The following is a 20,261-nucleotide window of genomic DNA, read 5'->3' on the forward strand; positions in this document are numbered from 1 at the left end:
GACTTTTGTGGTTCACCCTTACAAGCATTGTGTTTACTATTTGAGTGGAGCTCCTACTCCTCTCAACTAATACCCCAAATTCTTACTTGTTTCAAGAGTCTTGATGTGGTCTTTTTTCCTCCTATACATTCATCATCTAAAATTGAATCAGCAGAAGATGTGGACATCGGACCTAAGGTCATGCTCCAATGAAGATGTATCCCACCGTTCACCGTAAAAGATACCAAAAGTGCCCAAGAGTCACACACGGGGGAAGCCCCAATATCAGGCCGTGTCCTGGCAGATATTTCCATATGTGAACCAAATGTGTGATCACTAGGAGAAATTATTTTTAATGGCATCATCAATACCCTAACTGTTCCAGGCTTTTGGAACAATGCAGAGAAAGGACCATAGAAAGGAGTTGGTTTCATAAAGAAAAAAACAGTTCGCTACCGACCAATATCCCCAATAGACGCCAAAGACAAATTAAGTTGAACAGTGCTACACACTCACATGTAATAAAGTGGTATTTGAAACAAGATGATTGGTGAGGTACAATGTAGCTTAAAAACACAGAAGAGTACCATTGATGAGATAATGCCCCTGTATCATGCTATCGCAAAGGCAATAATTATTTCTGGTAAATAGCAGCATGTAGAGATTTGCGTCATGTGGTCAACACTGGCAAACATGAGTAGAGAAACTATATAATGGCAATTTATCATAATGAAACAACCTTGCACTCCTATGTTCTTTTTATTTAATGACACAAGTAAACATCTAGGGCCTCATATAGACATTAACTACGATAGTAAAATGGGTGCAAATGGTATTGGTGCCAGTCTCACCATATGCAGCAAAAAGTTTGAGCAGAGCACAAATAAAATGTGCTTTGTTTTTATCTTACTGTCTGCTTTAAGAACAGGATAACAGTGAGTGCAGAATGTACCAAGCATTGGCAAAGCCAATGGGACTTGCTTTGCCAGTGGTTGCCGCCACTATTGACTTTGCTGATGCCAATGGTTTTAAAATGTGCCAGGTTTGGCAAAGCCACAATTGAAGACTTTGTTTGCTGTACTCTGAGGTTGGCTGACATTGCGTGAAGCAATGTGATGACAAAACGTAGCAGCCATCTTGAAAGTATAAAAACATATCTAAACCTTGAAGATGGCCACTTGGTTGCGTCATCACATTGCCCTCTTCAATGTGCAACCTTCTTGAAAGTATAGAAAGGAATTCTATAGTTTTAAGATGTCCTGTTCTCACTATTGGTTTTGCCAGTGTCAGCACATTTAAAAGGCGTGCTGTATTGACAAAGCCAAAACAGAAGCCATCATCAAGGTTGGGGAGAGGAAGCAGAATGTCAAAGGTGGGCGAAGGGGTTAGTACAAGGCATATGAAAGTGCTGCAGGATGTCAACCAGGGCATCATCAACCCCACAATCTAGTATCTTGAGCAGTGTAGATTATTACTGGGAGAGATGTTGAGAAAGGAAAATAGTTGGTGAGATTTGGGACTTCATGACAACATCTAGTAGATCATTAAGCTGATCATGTAGTATCTGGTTTGCCAAAGAGGCTAACTGGTAGCATGACTCAAATGGGGAAAGAAAGGGGAATGGAAGGCTTGAGAAGCTGGGAAAGAGCATTAAAGCAGAGTCAGGAGCAGAACATTGTGAGGAGCAAAACCTGTACTCCAATGGAGTGCAAAATAAGAAATGAAATGGGGAAAGAAAAAAAAGAAATGTAGTTCCAGCACATGCCCAAACTGTATGTACTGAGACAAGGTCACCTTTGTTCTGACTTCATAGTTTTATGTGCTTGGTAGGAGACTTCATGATTGTACACTAAATAATTTAATATTGGCTTTAACATAATGCAATTTTATAATATCTTATTTGAAAGATGACTTCAGTGTGATGTGTACTGTGATATAGATATTGTAGGATTTATCAGTGCCTGTCACTGAGAGCTTGGGAAGGACTTGCATGCTGACAATACCCATATACACTGTAGCATGTCCAATGATGTGGGAAATCCTCAGCAACCCAGGGAATGCCTACCATGTGCCCATAATGTACGTATCTTTGCCTTGAAACCCCTTTGGTGGAAGTCCTGGTAGGTGGCACCTGAAATCTTTCATGAAGTTTATCGAATAAAAATCAAGAGTAAACATCTGATGTCCTAGGGACGAGACATAGTATATGGAGGAAAATCATCCAATGAAGAGCAGGGAAGGGAGATAGAAAATAATGCCATCCAAAAATAATAAGGGCCTTTCCAAAAGCCATCATATGTTGTATTGAATACAGTGTTGTCCAGGACAGACAACTGACACTGTTTATTGTAGCACCAAAAGAATGTAGTAATAATGCAAGGAGAATTGTTGCTGAACAGAATGCATGCATTATCTCATTTTTACCCCAGTCAATTAGGGCCACATGTACGAAAGGCTTTAGCGATTGCAAATGGCAAATTCGCCCGTTTGTGACTGCTAAATGGTCTTCTGAAATGTACCAATTCTATTTTGCGAGTCATATCCTATTACCAACTCACAAAATAGGGTTTGTGATTCCATACTAGGAAGGGGCGTGTCAAGGGCATCCCTTCGTAATAGCAGCTCGTAGTGAGATGTATGAATGTTTTGTGACTGGAATGCAGTCGCAAAACATTCACAGTTTACCACCAATTTCAAATTGGTGGTAACCAAATCACAAACGAGGAGGGGTCCCCAAGTTACCCTTTCCCGTTTGAGAATGGTGGTGCCAACATTATTTCAGAGCAGGCAGTGGCCACTCTTAAAAAATGATTTTAAAAGTTTTTTTTTTTGTTTTTTGTTTTTTTAAACACATCTCATTTTCCTTTAATTCCTTTAAGGAAAATGGGCTGCATTAAAAAAAAAAAAAAAAAAAAAAAAAAAAAAAAAAAAACTGCTTTATTTGAAAAGCAGTCACAGTCATGGTGGTCTGGTGACCCCAATGGTCCACCATCCCTGTGAGTGCCGGCCACTCCCAATGTATTGCAAATTGCAACCTGCCTCATGAATATTAATCAACTAAGGACCAGATGTATAAAGTTTTACCCATCCCTGTCTATGGGAAAATGCTTTAGTACATATGGCCCTAGGTCCCTTGCGACCGATTTAGTAATCGCAGTATCTGAGACAGTGTTGTACATCACATTTTGTGACTTCCTAATTGTGAGATGCAAAGAGTCACAATTGGGAAGTCACAAATTTATGCGATAGTACATGTGGCCCTTAATGTGTTGCACACACTGTGTGGACACCAGTTACAAATGGGTGAGCTAACGATTATTGTTGGACTCTATTGAGAATGTAGTAAAACCTGGTTTCCAAAAAATAGAGGTTACCAGTCATCTTCTTCGGAAAAATAAACTACTATGAGCAATCTGTCTGTGTTACAAATACTAACCTATAGGTCTGAGTACTTCTGTTCTAAAAGGGATCTAGCAATTAGCAACAATAAACAAAAAGTTTAATGAAACAGTGCTATGGAATAAGAGAAAAATAAAAGAAACCAGTTATGGATAAAATGCTTGAATTAACAGAAGCACTGGCAAATTAATGAGTAGAAATGATAGCTACTGCCTGTACCCTTATAGAAAGGCTCAACAATATGCATGTTTTTGAACTTTGAATTCTGAATTGCATAGGAATAGAATGGAATGTTACCCTATTACAAATGGGGTCTCTAGTTGGCAGTCAGCTTACACCCTGTCCAAGTAGGGACCCTCACTCTAGTCAGGGTAAGGGAGATGCACAACTCAGATAACCCTTGCTCACCCCCTTGGTAGCTTGGCACAAGCAGTCATGCTTCTCTCAGAGGCAATGAGTAAAGGATTTGCACAAACACATACAGTAACACAGTGAAAACACCACAAAAGGACTCCACACCCGTTTACAACAATAGCCAATATTTTTCTACATCAATCAAGACCAAAACGACAATAATCCAACATACACAAGTAAAGATATCAAATTTGAAAGTAAAAAGAGTCTTAATCCATAAGAGTCAATGGATACGTTGTTTTAGCACAAAGTACCTAGTATATGCCAAAAATAAAGCCGCAGGGGCGAGCCAGCATCGGAAAAGCAAGCGATGCATGAAATACTTACTCGCAAGTGAGGCTGTGCGTTGATTCTTTCTATGTTAGGTAAGCAATGCGTCGATTCTTTCCTCGAAGGGAAGGGATGCATCGATTTCCGGATAAGCAGCCTCAGGCTGTGCGGTGATTATGAAGATTTTGACGCCCAGGGACAATGTGTGGAAAATCCAGACGCACGACAACGATGAATACAGCCGTGAGACTGGTGCTGTGTTGATTTTTCTGCCACTCGGCTCCGGTGTGTGGATTTTCACTCAGGTTCTGCCAGCTTCTCCTTCCAGGGGGCCCAGGGACTGGATGTGGTACCACTTGGCAAGTCAGGGGTCTCAGCAAGAGAGCCCTGGTGCTGGCAGATGAAGTCTTTGATGTCCCTGAGACTTCTTAAAAGGAGGCAAGCTCAGTCCAAGCCCTTTGAGAAACTTCACAAGCAGGATACACAGTAAAGTCCTGTTTTTGTCCTCTCTAAGGTGAAAACAGCAACTGCAGGCCAACCCAGCAAAGCACACACAGCAAAAGGGAAGTACTCCTCCTCACAGCTCTTCAGCTCTTCTCCTTGGCAGGGGTTCCTTTTGATCCAGAAGTGTTTTAAAAGTCTGAGGTTTTGGGTCCACTACTTATACTTATTTCTGCCTTTGAAGTAGGCAAACTTCAAAGGAAAGTATTTGTAGTATAGAGGGCTCTTCCTTGCCCTGCCCCAGCCACACTCTAGGAGATTGGAGACTGTATTGTGAGGGGAGAGACCCAGCCTTTTCAAGTGCAGGTGAACCCTCCTCCCTCCCACTCTAGAACTCTAGCCCAGGAAGTCTCATCAGGATATGAAGGACACACATCAGCTCCCTTTGTGTTACGGTCTATAGAGAATTTACAAATAGCCCAACTGTCAGTCTGACCCAGACATGGATTCAGCAGCCAAGCAGAGGCACGGAATGGTTAAGCAAGAAAAAGTCCACTTTCTAAACCTGGCATTTTCAAACAGACAATATAAAAACCAACTTCACGAAAAGATGTATTTTAAATTGTGAGTTCAGAGACCCCAAACTGCACATCTCTATCTGCTCCCAAAGGGAAACCAAACTTAAAAGATATTCAAAGGCAATCCACATGTTAACCTATGGGAGAGATAGGCCATGCAATAGTGAAAACCAAATTTGCCAGTATTTCACTAACAGGACTTGTAAAACACATCAGTACATTTCCTTCCTTTTAACTACACTGCACCCTGCCCATGGGGCTACCTAGGGCTTACCTTAGGGGCGACTTACATGTAGAAAAAGGTAAGGTATGGGCCTGGCAAATTGGGACACTTGCCTGGTCAAATTGGCAGTTTAAGACTGACTGCACCCACAGACACTGCAGTGGCAGGATGGAGACATGTTTATATGGCTACTCATGTGGGTAGCACAGTCTGTGCTGCAGGCCCACTAGTAGCATTTGATTCACAGGCCCTGGGTACCTCTAGTGCACTTTACTAGAGACTTAATAGTAAATAACATATGGCAATCAGGAATAACCAATAATAATCATCATTTATACAGTGAGCACTTGCACTTTAGCACTGGTCAGCAGTGGTAAAGTGCCCAGAGTACCAAAAACCAGCAAAAACCAAATCCAGCACACAGTCAAAAATACAGGAAGCAGAGGCAAAAATATAGGGGAAACCATGCCAAGGATGCCAGGTATAACATACCCAGAGAAGTGACAGTGGTTAAGATTCAAGTTATCTGTCACATTAATTTGTTTAGTGATAGGCAGTATGATATTGTGTTTAAGTATGGCCCTTTGTGACAAATCTGTTATTACTTAGGTGTTAATTTTGTTTCAAGTCTGGCCATGATGAAGCACATTAAAAAGAAAACCCCTTCTTTTAATATATTCAGAATGAGCTCTATTAGCCTTTTCAGATGAATGGGTAGTGGTTTGTTTAAAGTGGCATATAGCAGTATGTTTTTTTAACACAAACTTCATTGCATTTTGTTGAGTCAGCAGAAAAGCATACTTGAATGATAAGATGTGAATTCTCCAGACAGGAGGTCATACATTGCACATGAATTTCGTCTTGTGTAATTTTACATGCATCTCATATTTGGGAATGGAAAAATGTGTTTACTGAACACAGTTGCTGTAACGCCATGTAGAACAGATGGAGATAAGGCTCACAACTATGTCGAAGAATAGGACTTTCTCAACACATGGATGACATAATGCAATTGTAATATATAACCATTCACCCTCCTCCCAACTGTCTTCATACTACTATGTCATGTGGGTGTTTGAAGAACTGAGTAGAGACATTTGTGTGTGGGTGGAGCACATATTGTTAGACATCATGAAGGGAGTAGGCTGGATGTCATGATGGTGTACCAAAACCTACCAACCTGTGAGTGACGGATTAAGACAGAGAACATCAGGGGGTCACTCGTGAGTGCCAACGGTCCAAAACTACATAACAGTGAGGAAAAGGCAGTCTGGTGTATTGTGCACAGAGAGCAGGTTGATTGGTGCCTGTAATGAAAGAGAAAGGAGTCTATCCATGCTCTCCTACTGGGTGTTAACAACTCAAGGATCTCATCCCACAATAGAGCAATGGGGCATTTACGCAGACTGTGGCATTCTTCCCTATGCAAGGCATAACTCTCCACCATGCCCCTTCACACCACGTCCTCCCTCCATTGAAAGACACAGGGAACAGCAGGGGACTTCTGCCGCCATGTCAATAGGCGCTTCACCAATATAGGTGCTAGGTTGACAAAACGTGCCATAACCTTGGGACCTTTAGGCCTAGAGTATATACCAAGTAGACAGCGTTTGGCGGTGCCCCAGTGTTCAGACCCAGTCATGTGCGCCGAGGCACTCCAATTGGCTGCTCAATGAGGATGCAGTGAGAAACAGGTCCAAAGCATGTGCAAAAAAATCATTGTCTTGTGCTTGGCAACAGAGACGGTTGGAGGAGGCAGTGGAAAGCATGGAATAGATTTATTGTGGTGTGAGATGAGCTCTGTGTAGAATTGCGAATTGTATAAATCTGAAGCAGGAGTTGTGGGAAATCTTACTGGGGTACTCAATGATAAAGTTCCATTCTTTGTCATGAAGGTCCTCCTCCTACTTGGTGCGCAGGCTGGTTACGGGGGCAGCGAGGTACAATCTTCAGCCCTGGTATAGCCATTTAACTAGGCACCAACCGCTGCCCGTGATATGTATCGCTTGAATAAACTCATGAGTTGCCAGGTTGGAGCTGAGTGGCACCCAGTGTACGTGGACATATCAGATGATACTAGCATGTGTCAAAAAGAGCGTCTACTGCTGACCATGAGTTTGAGTGAAGTCCTGGTGAGTCAGTAGATGTTGGTCCACAAAGAGAGCTCCAACTGTCTGGCCCCTGGCCTGTCCCCAGGGTGCCAATCTACTTGCTGTTAACCTACCTAGGGAGGTGGAGAGACCTCTGCGTTGGCTACTCAGGGCATAATGTGGGAGTGAGTCAGTGTAACAGAGCAGGTTTCAAGTATGTGAGAGTTATGCTATTTAGAAGGGTCTGTGGAGAGGGCGGCCTTATCCCTATGAAGAGCAAGTGGTGTGGTTTGCATACTTTGAGCACGTGTGATATATAGCCAATTTCAGTCAGGGTATGCCCTGCCAACCAGTAGGATAACCACTGCAGTTGTCCCACCAAGTAATAGGCCTTGGAACCTGGGACACCTGGGACACCTGGGACACCTATACCACCACTAACAGGCAGCAACTGCATCTTAGGCAGCCTGATTCTGCGTCTCTCGGGCCCAAAATCAGGACAGTTAAAAAGGGGTTGAGTGGCTTGAAGACTGGTGCGAGAACAACCACAACTAGTTTGATAAATGATATAACAGGTGGGGTAACATGACCATTTTGGCCACAGTCAGCTGTCCCATGACAGATAGGGGCAGTGTGACCCAAAATTCAATTTGAGATTTCAACAAGTTGATAGTTCTCAAAAGGTTACCATCGAGTAAGTACTTTGGGTCCCTCTATATCTTTATGCCCAAGTATCAAAACCTTTGGTGGGCTATCTGTACATTATCTGGGCCAAAAGAAGCAGTGTATTAGACCAAACCACTACCAATAGTGATCTATTCATCTTAAGTGCAGTCACTAGTATGAGGGTCTTGTTCGATACAAAAAATCCAAGATTCTTATGAAACATTAGAAGTCCTTGGAGGTTCCCACAAATTTGTGGTACAGTGGGAGATAGGTATCACAACTAAAATGTTAATATAGAAACACACTCTTTTAATACTTGGCTTTTGCAATTATAGGCTTGAGGCTTTGGTTTGTAAATCTGCCAGCACACCCCAAGGTGGCATTGGCAGAGGTGCTTTCTTAACGCAGGTCACATGAAAGACTGGATAAGTGAGTTCAGTCATTTATTATATCCTGTCACTTACAAATTACGTTCATGAACCATTCTAATCATTCATTATTTATAGGAGAGAATGCTGATTTCTAAATTGAAGAAATTGTCATTAAGATGTTACATCAGAAGCTCTACTGGTGTATGACTGATAAATCTGGATACTCGATGGGTTATCTTGTTCCTATATTAAAGTCCTCACACGGAGATCTTCACATACCTCAGTATTAATGCCTTCGCCAGGCAGCATCTGAAGCACTTTAAAATCAGGGATCTCAGCAGCAGCTATTCCTCTTTCTGCTACTGCTCGGTACTGACTCGAAGGATGCAGTGAACAATTAGTTTCTGAAGTCCTGGAAACGCTTCGTTTGACTGCCGCTTTCCTGGAAAAGATGGCTGACACCTATCTTGAGTTTGACCTAAGCATTTCTGTTTTTAGCTGATCTTCATTTGGAGAGATTTTCTTAGCACATTGGAACCTCGTAGTTTTGTGGTCAGAAAATATCTCTCTATTGGCAAGGAGAACACAACTGTTCCATTGAGGCAATAGAGTGTACTCCTCTGGAGAAGGCTGACTGAAGTATTATTTGGGCCTGGCTCTATCAAAGAGTGTCAGCATCACCACTGGGCTTTTCTGGACTCAGCTGCTTGCTCTTCCGCTGGAACTCTTCCTATTCTGTTGCTCACAAGCGTGAGAAAACTGTTTTGCTCCTGCAGTGCTGAATATGTTAAAGGGAATTTTTGGATCCTGACTTCATTCCTTTCTCCGTATAAGAGATGGATATCGGGGAGATTCCCTGATCCAGTGCTATATCACCACAGGGAAATCTGTGTGCTGCCCTCCTGGGTAACTTTCAGGTTAATCTCATAAAACCATGCTCAGGTTCAGAGAAAGTTATTAAAAGGTAGGTGAATAGGAAGAGCTGTGACAGTAGAAGCCAAAGACAGTGCTACCCACCTGCAAATATTAACAAAAGAAACTGCCCACCATGTCTCTCTGAGCATGTCATCACCCACACAGTCACTGTAGCTCAGCAAATGGAAGATCACTCCTATTGACATGAACGTCTTGTTGTATGTGGAGGAGGGAAAGCAATGGGCACATATTTCACTGTAGAGATTTATCTAGAGCCCTCCTGGAGACCAGGGATCCATTAGTGGCTGGGGCAATTAACTAAAAGTTGTTAAATCATATTAACTTATCTCCATGTGACCTAACAGTGTAAATTAGTGTAATGTGTGGATGATATGTGTGTTTTGGAAAATATCTGTAGTCTGTAGTGTGAAGAGGTTTCCGAATTACATTTTCCATCCTCTCACTACTATTTCTGTAAGCTAAGGTGAGTTGGCCACCTACTACTTGTGTTTGGGATGTTTCTGGTGCAATACAAATGTTCATGTTTTATGTATCTATCCATACAATTATGTAAATTGTAGGTGCACCTGTTCCAAGTGTGGGATAAAGTAAATAACTTCCCACCAATGAAGGAAAATACATGGGTTTAAATCCCCTGTGGGCACACAGTCTTGGGCGCATGCGCGAGAGTAGCTCTGGCTGGGTTCCGAGAAGCTGCTATGTCAAGGCTGAAATTAGCACCCAAAAACTCTAACCAATCTGGATGTTACTGGGCGTTGAATAAAACGTCACAGATTTGCAATTGATTTTTCTTTCTTTTGTGTTTTTACCCAGCAGTTGCAGGCACTCGCCTCATTGCAAGCTGTTGAAAAAATGTCTTTAACACGATTACCTCACCCCCAAATGACTTCACAGTCCTCTTTTGTGTTGTGGCCCCAATTTTTATTTTTCGAATTGTGCCGCCTCCTCACATTTTGTAAAGGGCTCTTTTGTGGTTAGGTTTCATTTTACAAATACACGCACATTTATACATGCAGAGAAAATCGGCGCTAACGCTTAACTGAAATTGTAAAAAGCTGCCTCCTAGTATTGTTATCTAATCCTGATGTTTATTTTTGATTTATGTGCTGTACTTGTACTAAAATGCATTTTAGATGGAAGGCGCTTTCACATCCTCACCATCTGAGACTGCAGCATCTGGATTCCATTTTGTTAAATTTAGGTTTAATTTGCAACTCTTTATAGCCCAACATTTCAAGGGCACATTGGTTCAGTTCATTTCTACCCAGCGTTTTCTAATCTCCCTTTGTTACATGCAGACCACCAGCAAGCGGAAATGATAACATCAGTAGCTGACCGCAGCATATTTTTACACTCAATGTGTCATGTCTTACTGTACACGAATCACAGATAAACAGCCCAAGATTTGATGCCCATGTCAGTCTAATGCTGAACTACATGTACTTTGGGCCAATTATATAAACATTTGGGGGGGGGGCGGAGAAACAGTGCCATATCTACTAATAAATGGTATTATTTTTCTCCCCCTAACACCCAGCACTGGGGCAAGTGTGGCTGTCGTGCCCAAAATACAAACCCTTGCACTATAGTGCAATGGTGTGAGTGTGATGTCAAGTACAGGTTTTGTACTGGATTGGTACCCTTCCAGTTTACAAACTATGCTTTGACATAGTTTAATACTTTTCTCACTTTGCATGTGTGCTGTAGAGAGCGGTCACATGCAAAGTTGCAAATGCTTTGAGAAACCCATGGGGGGTTGCACTGGAACATCCATGTACCACTCGTAGAATGTTCACGTGATGCAGAGTAGCCCCTATGGCTTCCTTATGTGAGGCTTAATTTGGCTAGAGGGCATTCTGGCTCGCAGGTTTGGCGAAAGATCAATAACACAATAAATGATTATATTTGAAATTAATATAATTTCCTGGATAACAAGGCTCATGGTGCAGGAATAGCCTCTTGCAAAGATGCCTTGTGGATAGAGATAATCATTAACCATCCAGAGGAAACGTGTATGTTTTAATTTTTATACAAATCTTATGATGTTCAGAACTATGAAGATGATACAGTGAATACCAGGATTTCTCAAAACTTTCATTATCGTGCCATGACAACCCAGGTTTGACAGCACTGATACTCTTTTATTTCTATCTTCAACATCGCAATTTACGTTGGATTGTAACCCAAAGTTATGCAAAGCTGCTCACTGTGCTACCTCTCATTACTTTGCATCAAAGGGGTGTTCCATGGATGGTGCATGGACGTTCCCGTGCAGCCGCCCATGGGTCTTCATGCCAATCCCTGTCTCTCTGCCTGTGTACTGCATAGTACAATACTCATATAAAGTGGAAAATGCCTTACTACATTGTTTTTCTACTGGAAGGGACTCCTTCCAGCAAAAAACCTATGCCACCCACAACACAGACACCCTCTCACCATGGCACAAGGGTGAATGCAGTGGCACATGAGAGAGCAAGAGAGCCCCACATTGTATTAGATAGGGCACTGTTCTGCTCTCTCCCTTTCACACAACGCAGCACAGCAAATTTACGTCTGCGTTGCACTGCATTAAGTCTATGTAAATCTGGGCCAATGTGTTTATACAAGGCAACTCCTAAACTAACTGGTCAGTACTAATTTAAAGCATCTGTGACTATTGGAGGGACTGTGGTCAGTGATAGTAAATACACTCAGAGCTTTACATAGCGCTGCTTCAAAAGTGAAGGGAGCATCAAATCAGTAAAAGTGCAGTAGCTTTCAAATATTGTAAGCCTAAATTGACCAATGTGCCTAAGGCATATTCGCACAGATTCATTTTCATCCGCTTTCTTTATCAGTCTTGCAGACAAGAACAGGTCAAGACACAGCAGTAATGTACAGTAGGATCTAGCATTCGAGTGACAATAGTTTCTAGATCACCATAAGGCCTGCGGTGTTAGGAGCATGGTTGTGAGTTTTAGTCTTATTAATCCATAGGCACACATTTAGACCAAGAAATTAAAGGTTTTGTGAACCCAATAGTTTATCTAATCTTTTCCTGCCAGTTTCAAGAGTAGGGCTTTACTTCATCTGCTGATGATGTTCCAGTTCCTTTTTCATGCCAAAATCTACTACCAGCTGTTGATTTACTGAGGACTCATCACATCTGCCCTCCTTGTGTGAGTTTCCAGCTGAGCTGCTACTTGGCCCATTTTAATCTCCATATTGTAAAAATAATATTCTGGACTATTTCTTCTTACTATTTCCTTTAGACATTTATTTTGAAGACCAACTTTCATCAACGAATAGACCTTCTGCTGAAGATCAATCCCCACCTTTGACTTCTATCTGCTGGGAATTCAAGTGCAGCTATGTTCCTAAGTTTCAATGTACACACAATTGGAAAACTCACAAAAGCATCATTTACCCGAAGTGGTCTAATACACTGAAGTGTACATTTAAGGAAAGAAAGGCAGTAAACTATTCTGTATAATTCCGACATTATGAAATGTATTGAAACCTCCTAAATAGATTTTTAATGCAGACAAATAGAGATAGTGATGTTCAGAGTTACCTTTAACTCGTTTACTACTTTCTTTAAAAACCGTGTTTTTTCTCAGTTAATTGTGCAGTGATTATGATACACGCCTTGTTTACTACTTTTTAATTATATTGAACTTCCACTTCTGCCCTCTTCCTTTTTTTCCATTTGACTTCTGTCAAAAGTTTCTTTCTTCTGAAATCCATATTGTTAATTTATCCCCTTTAATTATATGCAAAACCAAAACTGAAATTGAACAGCATGCACACCTATATTGCTCGTTCAATCTGCGTCAAACCTGGACATCAGATATGTTGTCGTAAAAGCCTCTTTTTAGGCAATTTGCCTTCATAGCACTTGTAAGAATAACTCATCGACACCCCCTGCATACCCTTTTAAGGAATTTGCAGATCTGGCTTTATTTCTGCAGGCAGTTCTGTTTGGCTGTACCACCTGACCACCATATGCTCATATGCTTTCTATTCTTCATGACCTTATCCATGTGTTGAGCAATTTCTCTTCCTTGAAACACACCTTAACGCATAACATTCAGTGCTATCCCATACTGATGCAACCATATGAAGCAACCATATCTTCCTCCTTAACAGCACCTTCTATATTATTACTCTCACATGTAATGGATGAGAGATGCATGTGCAAGAGACATGATAGTAGTCCACCCACTAGCCTCACCCAGTCATGAAATATAAACCTCAATGCTTGTGATATATCTTCACCTTGAATTCCACTCCTACAAATAGTCCCTAAAGTGTTGAACCTCCACACATATGATATAAGCTTGGAGGCTATTACAGGATGCATTTGCTTTGTAGTATTAAACATCCATCAGCCATAAGCCACATTCCATTTTGCAGCTGTACATTCTTACGATAACACTGTGCTATACAAACTCACTACATACAATATACTCAATGGGTTGACCCATTTCCAAACATATATGTCATGCTTTCCAGCTCAATCCCTTTTTTTCAAAACTTTACACACCAGCTTAATTTTGTCCAGAACATAATCGAGAAATTTTGCACTGCATTTCAGTGTACTCCACTGAGTGCTAAAATATGTTCTCTGCTACTAGTTTTGTAAGCCCATAGGGTTGCTTTCACCAACTACTGCTTTAGCTTGATTCTCTTCTCTAAGATGGCATGTCTGAAATACATCTTTCTGAAACCACTCTTTTTTCATATAATGGACAATGTGTGAATGATGAATCTCCAATGTATTAAGAAAGATCCTAGCCCAGATTCAAGGAGACAGCGTGCCTCGGCTTTAAAATCATAGATGACTCTTCTGATGACTAAGCCCTGTGGTGCAATAGTTTCTCTCTTTTCCAAAGGTTATTTAATAGTTATTGGATTCAACAACCATAGAATCCCAAATGCTGAAGTGTGATGGGATATTTATTTCCTTGCTTGAAGGCCAGACTATGTCTAACTAATCCCCATAAAACACTAATCAACCAGAAGTCAAAAACATCAAATCTCGTGAAAGAAAGAATGTATATATTGATGAATTTGTCCTGAAGAAGGTGGGGTGAACCATCTGAAAAACCACCTAAACACCACGTCAACAGTCTTTTAAGAGTGTATATGAGAGATAAAGTTTTTTAAGTAATAATTTTTTAGAGTGTATATGAGAGAGGAAGTTTAAGTGATGATATGAAAGTTTTTAATGTAATAGATGATATATTTTAACCATATGTGAATATGAGGTAGTATATACTGTAGAGGCCACATTGTGTATTTATTGAAACAATTTTACATAAAAATAAAAAGGAGTGAAAAAGTAATAACACTGTGGTCTAATAAGGGGATTTTATTTGAAATAGGGGTTTGGAGACAGCTACAGGGTGATAATTAGTCACCATTGACTATATAGGTGTGCCTTTCAAGTCAATTGGTTCTGGAACAATTCTCAAAGGGAATTCTTTGTTTCTGTACATACTTTAACCCTGTTCCTTCAGGGGTGTGCGGAGTACCTCTCCAATTTGTTTGGACCATTCCTCAATTCATACATGTTCATTCAACTCATTTTGCCCATAAATATCGTACAAAAATACCGTCTTCTCTGCATAATTTATATTAACATTGTTTTTAAAAAACGGTTTTGTGTATGCCATGCAGCAACTAAAAACTTACTAACTACCTATACAGTTACAGTACAGCTATCACTTTTTAAAATTCTAAAAGCAAAGGCATGCTGTCTAATGCCCAGGTTCCGGCAAATAGGACAAGTCCACTTATGCGAGAGGTCACATATGATAGAAAAAAACAGTAGATGTTCAGCCGACTCCGGGACTACGCCACAGGCTGGACACAGATTTGATGCTGATGTTTTCATCCAATTACTAATAAAGGACATTAATGGCAAGCATCCTTATCGAAAACTGATATACAAACTTTTAGCAAGGGGTTCAGAATTAATATCTAGAAAAGACTCAAAGCGAGGATTCCACTTCATTTCGTACAAGTGGTTGGACAAAACCCCATGTGTTTTATCAAGACGTTTTTCCTAACATAAGCCCAATAATCCGACTTCTAGGATTGTATATGTGCTTTCCTTAGGCCATAGGGTTCTCCAAGTATCTCCAAAGATCTAACTTGCAGAACGAAGTGGACACATGCTTTAGCCGTTGGTTGGAAACCGTATTAGGCCGTCCTCAAAGATCAGAAAGCAAATCCCTGTAAACTCTGAGTTCCATGGTGGTCCAGATCCTCACCCAATATAACAAGTTTTTTATTGCTATCATGTCTGAAATTCGATTGAGTCCTAAATCAAAGTAAATGGGAGCCAAGGGGGTACTCACTGGGCAAGCAAATAGTGATCTAACAAAAATATTCTCTTCACAGTCCATTTTCGAGCTTTCCAGTACCCCCATACCTCTGCACCATAAATAGCAGCATTTTGCGCTTTTGCCTGATATATCTTGAAAGCCAGAGATACTGTTGTTGAGCTGGTACTCTTGTAAAAGGTCATGATGGCACTCGATCTATGAGGTATGAAAAAATAGCACTTGCTAATCTGGTCTTCCAAACTAAGATGTTCCGATCCCCTTACACCAAGGTAACCTATGGAGCCTACCCTTTCCAATGGGACTCCTTTGGCTGAGATTGTACATTTCTCAGCCGACCCAGGACTGAATACCATCAAGTTAATTTTGTTGATGTTCAATTCCAGATCTTGGTTTTCACAAAAAGCAAGAAACCTGTCAACAAGTATCTGAATCCCTATTGGGTCTTGAAAACAAGAAGTGAATCGCCAGAAAAAAGTATTATAGGAATTTTTGGGGCATTTAAAGTAGGAGCGTCATTGTGGCAAGAAGATAGAGCTTGAACCACCTCATTTTTTTATATATGTAGTGAATATTCTTGGTGCCGGGACGCAGCCTTGGCGAACACCACGCTGTGTGGGAATACGATCAGTTAGTTCGCCCCAGTTGCCCCATCTCACCTGAGCATAGGTGCCTTCATTTAACCGTAATATAAGATGTATTAAATTCATTGGTATACCCCCATTGCCTAGAGCCTCCCATAATTATTCTCTAGGGACCATATCAAACGTTGATCTAAGATCCACGAAAGCAACATATACATTTTGCTTAGCAAGAAGTATATAATTCCAGTGTAAAAGAGGCAGCCAAAAGACTTGATCCGAAGTGCTAATTTTGGGTCAAAAGCCAGCTTGAAGGGGAAATAACACATGATTAGCGTCGACCCACTTTAACAGCCTATCGAGAACCTGTTGTGCAAAGATTTTTGTAAGTTATCAAAAAGGCTGATTGATCTACAGTTTTTGGGGGTACTCACATCACCTTTCTTGAAAACTGGTATTATTTTGGCCCCCTTCCAAGTATTGAGAATGGGACCACCGGCTGCTGCAGCATTAGATTTCATATTTATGTAGCTGGTTCAGATCATCAGCTCAGATTTGTACAAATCTCCTTGTATTTTGTCTGGACCATGATCTTTTGAAGATTTCAAGAAGGCTATTGTGGCACTAGTTTCACCCAGAGAGAATTAAATTGAGTCAACTGGACTGTTGCTACCAGCCCGTCTCTCCTATCAGGGTGTTAGATTCAGTCCGCCGCATTAGTTGGAAACCGGACTTAGGTGAAACACTAGGTGGGGCATATAAGTTGGAAAAATGATCAACCCAGCTTTCTGGTTGAGTGTGACTGTGTTTGCAACTCCCCCTATTGCAAACACCTTGGGAAAGTACCTTCCAGAAGGTTGTATTATCATTAGATGTAGATGTTTCAAACAAATTCTGCCAGAGGGTATCCTCCCATATTTTCTTGACCTGCGTTGTAGCCCCTTTCATATCTATTTATGGCGTTTCTGATCATCCCCTGTGAGTGGCTTGTAACAGCAAATTTTAGGGCCAATTTAGCTTTTGGGCAATCATTATTATACCACTTTTTTATATGAATGGGATCGACCGGTGTAGAGGTCATCTTCCTACAGAAAATGTCCTGTAATTTAGGAACCAGGGTCTCATGAATCCCAATAACTGGAATATTTCCTACCTTATACTCTTCAAATTTAGATGGAGCATCAAGAAACAGACTGTAAATCTCCTTCTGCAAGTATGGGTTTGCATCACCATCGGCCAGGTATCTTGTTTGTTGTTATTTGCCAGTAATGGCTCAGGCACCATGGTATGACATTTATTCCTTGACCTCAGGAATGCATCTCCCAAGTGAGTAAGAATTAAGGAATTATGGTCGCTATCATGACGAAAATCTACCCTCATGTCTTCCAGCATAGGCCACATTCTAACATCTGCTAATATGTAATCAATGACACTGGTATACTGGTCGCACTTGAAAGTTGAAGCATTACATAAATCCGAGCATTACATAAATCCGATAAATGGCGGATGGCCATTACAAGCTTTAACCCCATGCTTATAACTGGAGAGTGGCACAAGAACATACATGCTGCCGCCTTCCCGTCAATCAGGGAATACCCCAATATTCATCCTCATCAGCAGTCAGATCACTAATATATATAAAGGGCTCAAATGAACAATTGACGTCACCTGCTACCACTATTTCAAAAGACTGGTGCAATGAGTCTACAAATTCGCTCAACTGTGTCAAAGTCTGACACTCCACTCCCTGCGACACTGATCTTGAATAGACATTAATTACTGCAAGATTAAAGCCTCTTGTGAATGTAAGCTGTACACCTAATACATCTGGTGAATTAAAGTTTAGGGCCAAATGAGTATACTGGAAGTTTTTACTTAACAATATCAAGAGGCCTCCCGTAGCACAACCACTATCCCCAGCAGGCTGGGCCACCACATTATAAGTTAAGAAGCCTTCGAGGAAGACCAGGCCAATTGCCCAGGTCTCCTGGAGCATACATATATTGTGTTGATTGATATATGTGTCCCACTTGGGATCAGTTAATTTGTTGCTCAACCCAGCCAGGTTCCAAGAAATGATCGATAACTTGGCTCTACTACCCACCGTGCTGCACAGGCAGCTCTGGACCTTCTCCCCACTTGCCCAGTCTACTGGACCAGCCAACACCCTGTCCCTGTCATTAAACCCTCTTGTGTAGATGCTATGCTAGATTCATTAGATAGTCAATCAATTTCATTTAACTGAGAGCACATATTAGCATCCGATGCAGGGACATGCGATTGACTGGGCCAACCGTCCTACCTGCTTCCCTCCTTCAGTTAATTGGTATGGTGGCGACCGGCGGGGATAGTTTCAACCTGATACTCGTGCCTTGAGAGTTTCTAAGATAACAAGAGCACAATTCAAAGTCAATGAGATTAGTCACTAATAATTTATCAGTAAGGAGAATAAAAATAAATTCATAGTCTGACCCTTGCAAATGTGCCTTTGTCCTCTGCAATATCTGCTCTTATCAAAGAGGGACAATTGGACTGAACTCTCAGCCAGAAGATAACCTTGTTTATCAGAGAACCCTAGTTTTCATCAGTGTTAGACTTGGCATACGTGGCAGGGGATCTTCCCTAACCTTTTGCCTCTGCTTCCCAGGTTGTTGATGTGTGCTGGACTCTTGTTTTTGCTGTTTTTGATTCTCTGGGCACTTCACTACTGCTAACCAGTGCTAAAGTGCAAGTGCTCCTATGTAAAATGTATGTGTAAATTGGATTATCTATGATGGGCATTTTTAATTTACTAGTTAGTCCCTAGTAAAGTGCACTTGAGGTGCCCACGGCCTGTAAATCAAATGCTACTAGTGGGCCTGCAGCACTGGTTGTGCCATCCACATGACTAGCCCTGTGAACAAGTCTCAGACCTGCCACTGCAGTGTCTGTGTGTGCAGTATTGTACTGCCAATTCGACTTGGCAAGTGTACCCACTTGCCAAACCTAAACCTTCCTTTTTTCTACATGTCAGACACCCCTAAAGTAGGTCCTGGGTAGCCCCATGGGCAGGATGCAGTGTATGTTAAAGGTGGGACATGTACTGATGTGTTTTGCATGTCCTAACAGTCAAATACTGCTAAATGTGTTTTTTACTGTTGCAAGGCCTATCTCTCCCAATGGTTAACATGGGGCTGCCTTTTAATATGATTAAAGTGTAGAGTCCCTTTAGGAGCAGATAGGAAATGGAGTTTGGTGTCTCTGAACTCATAATTTAAAAATACATCTTTTAGTGAAGTTGTTTTTTTAGATTGTTAGTTTCAAAATGCCACTTTTGGAAAGTAGGCATTTTCTTGCTTAAACCATTCTGTGACTTTTCCTATTTATGGATTGCCTGTTTGAGGAAGGAGTGGCCACTTACACCCAAATGAGCTGTGCCTGCCCTCTCACAATGCAGTCTTCACCCCCATGGTGTGTGTGTGTGTCTGGGGCCTGGCCTGGGTAAGGCAGGATCTGGTGGACAACACAGACTTTCCTTTGAAGTAGGCCTACTTCAAAGGCAGAAAGGGGTATAACCCAAAACCCTTGAAAATTAGATCACTTCTGGAACCAAGAGGAACCCCTGCCAAGGAGAAGAGCTGAAGAGAATAGGAGGAGTGCTGCCCCTGCCTGTGACTGTGCTTTGTTGGGCTATCCTGCAGTTGCTGCTTCTTCTTCCTGTGAAAGGGGACAAAGACTGGACTTTGTGGTATATTCCTGCTTGTGAAGAATCTCCAAGGGCTTGAACTGAGCTTGGCTCCTGTTTGAAGTCTCAGGGCCATCATATACTTCCTCTGCTAACATCTGGACTCTCTGTTGAACCTGCTGCCCTTCCAAGTGGTCTCCTATCCAGTCCCTGGGCCTTGAAAGGTGAAGTTGGCAGACAAGAGCTGAAAATCCAGTCACAGAACGACATGCGGGTACATTTTCAACACACCATCTGCAACGTGGTAGATAAATGACGTG

The 20,261-nt window shown here is 41.5% G+C and overlaps 1 protein-coding gene across 3 annotated transcripts in view; it reads left to right on the plus strand.

Annotated features, from left to right (window-relative positions):
- LHX6 (LIM homeobox 6) overlaps nucleotides 1–20,261 on the plus strand; it is a 324,148-nt gene that overhangs the window by 224,827 nt on the left and 79,060 nt on the right. The gene's annotated exons all lie outside the window — the stretch shown is intronic.

Source organism: Pleurodeles waltl, chromosome 6 (assembly GCF_031143425.1).
Source record: "Pleurodeles waltl isolate 20211129_DDA chromosome 6, aPleWal1.hap1.20221129, whole genome shotgun sequence".
Lineage (NCBI taxonomy): Eukaryota > Metazoa > Chordata > Amphibia > Caudata > Salamandridae > Pleurodeles > Pleurodeles waltl.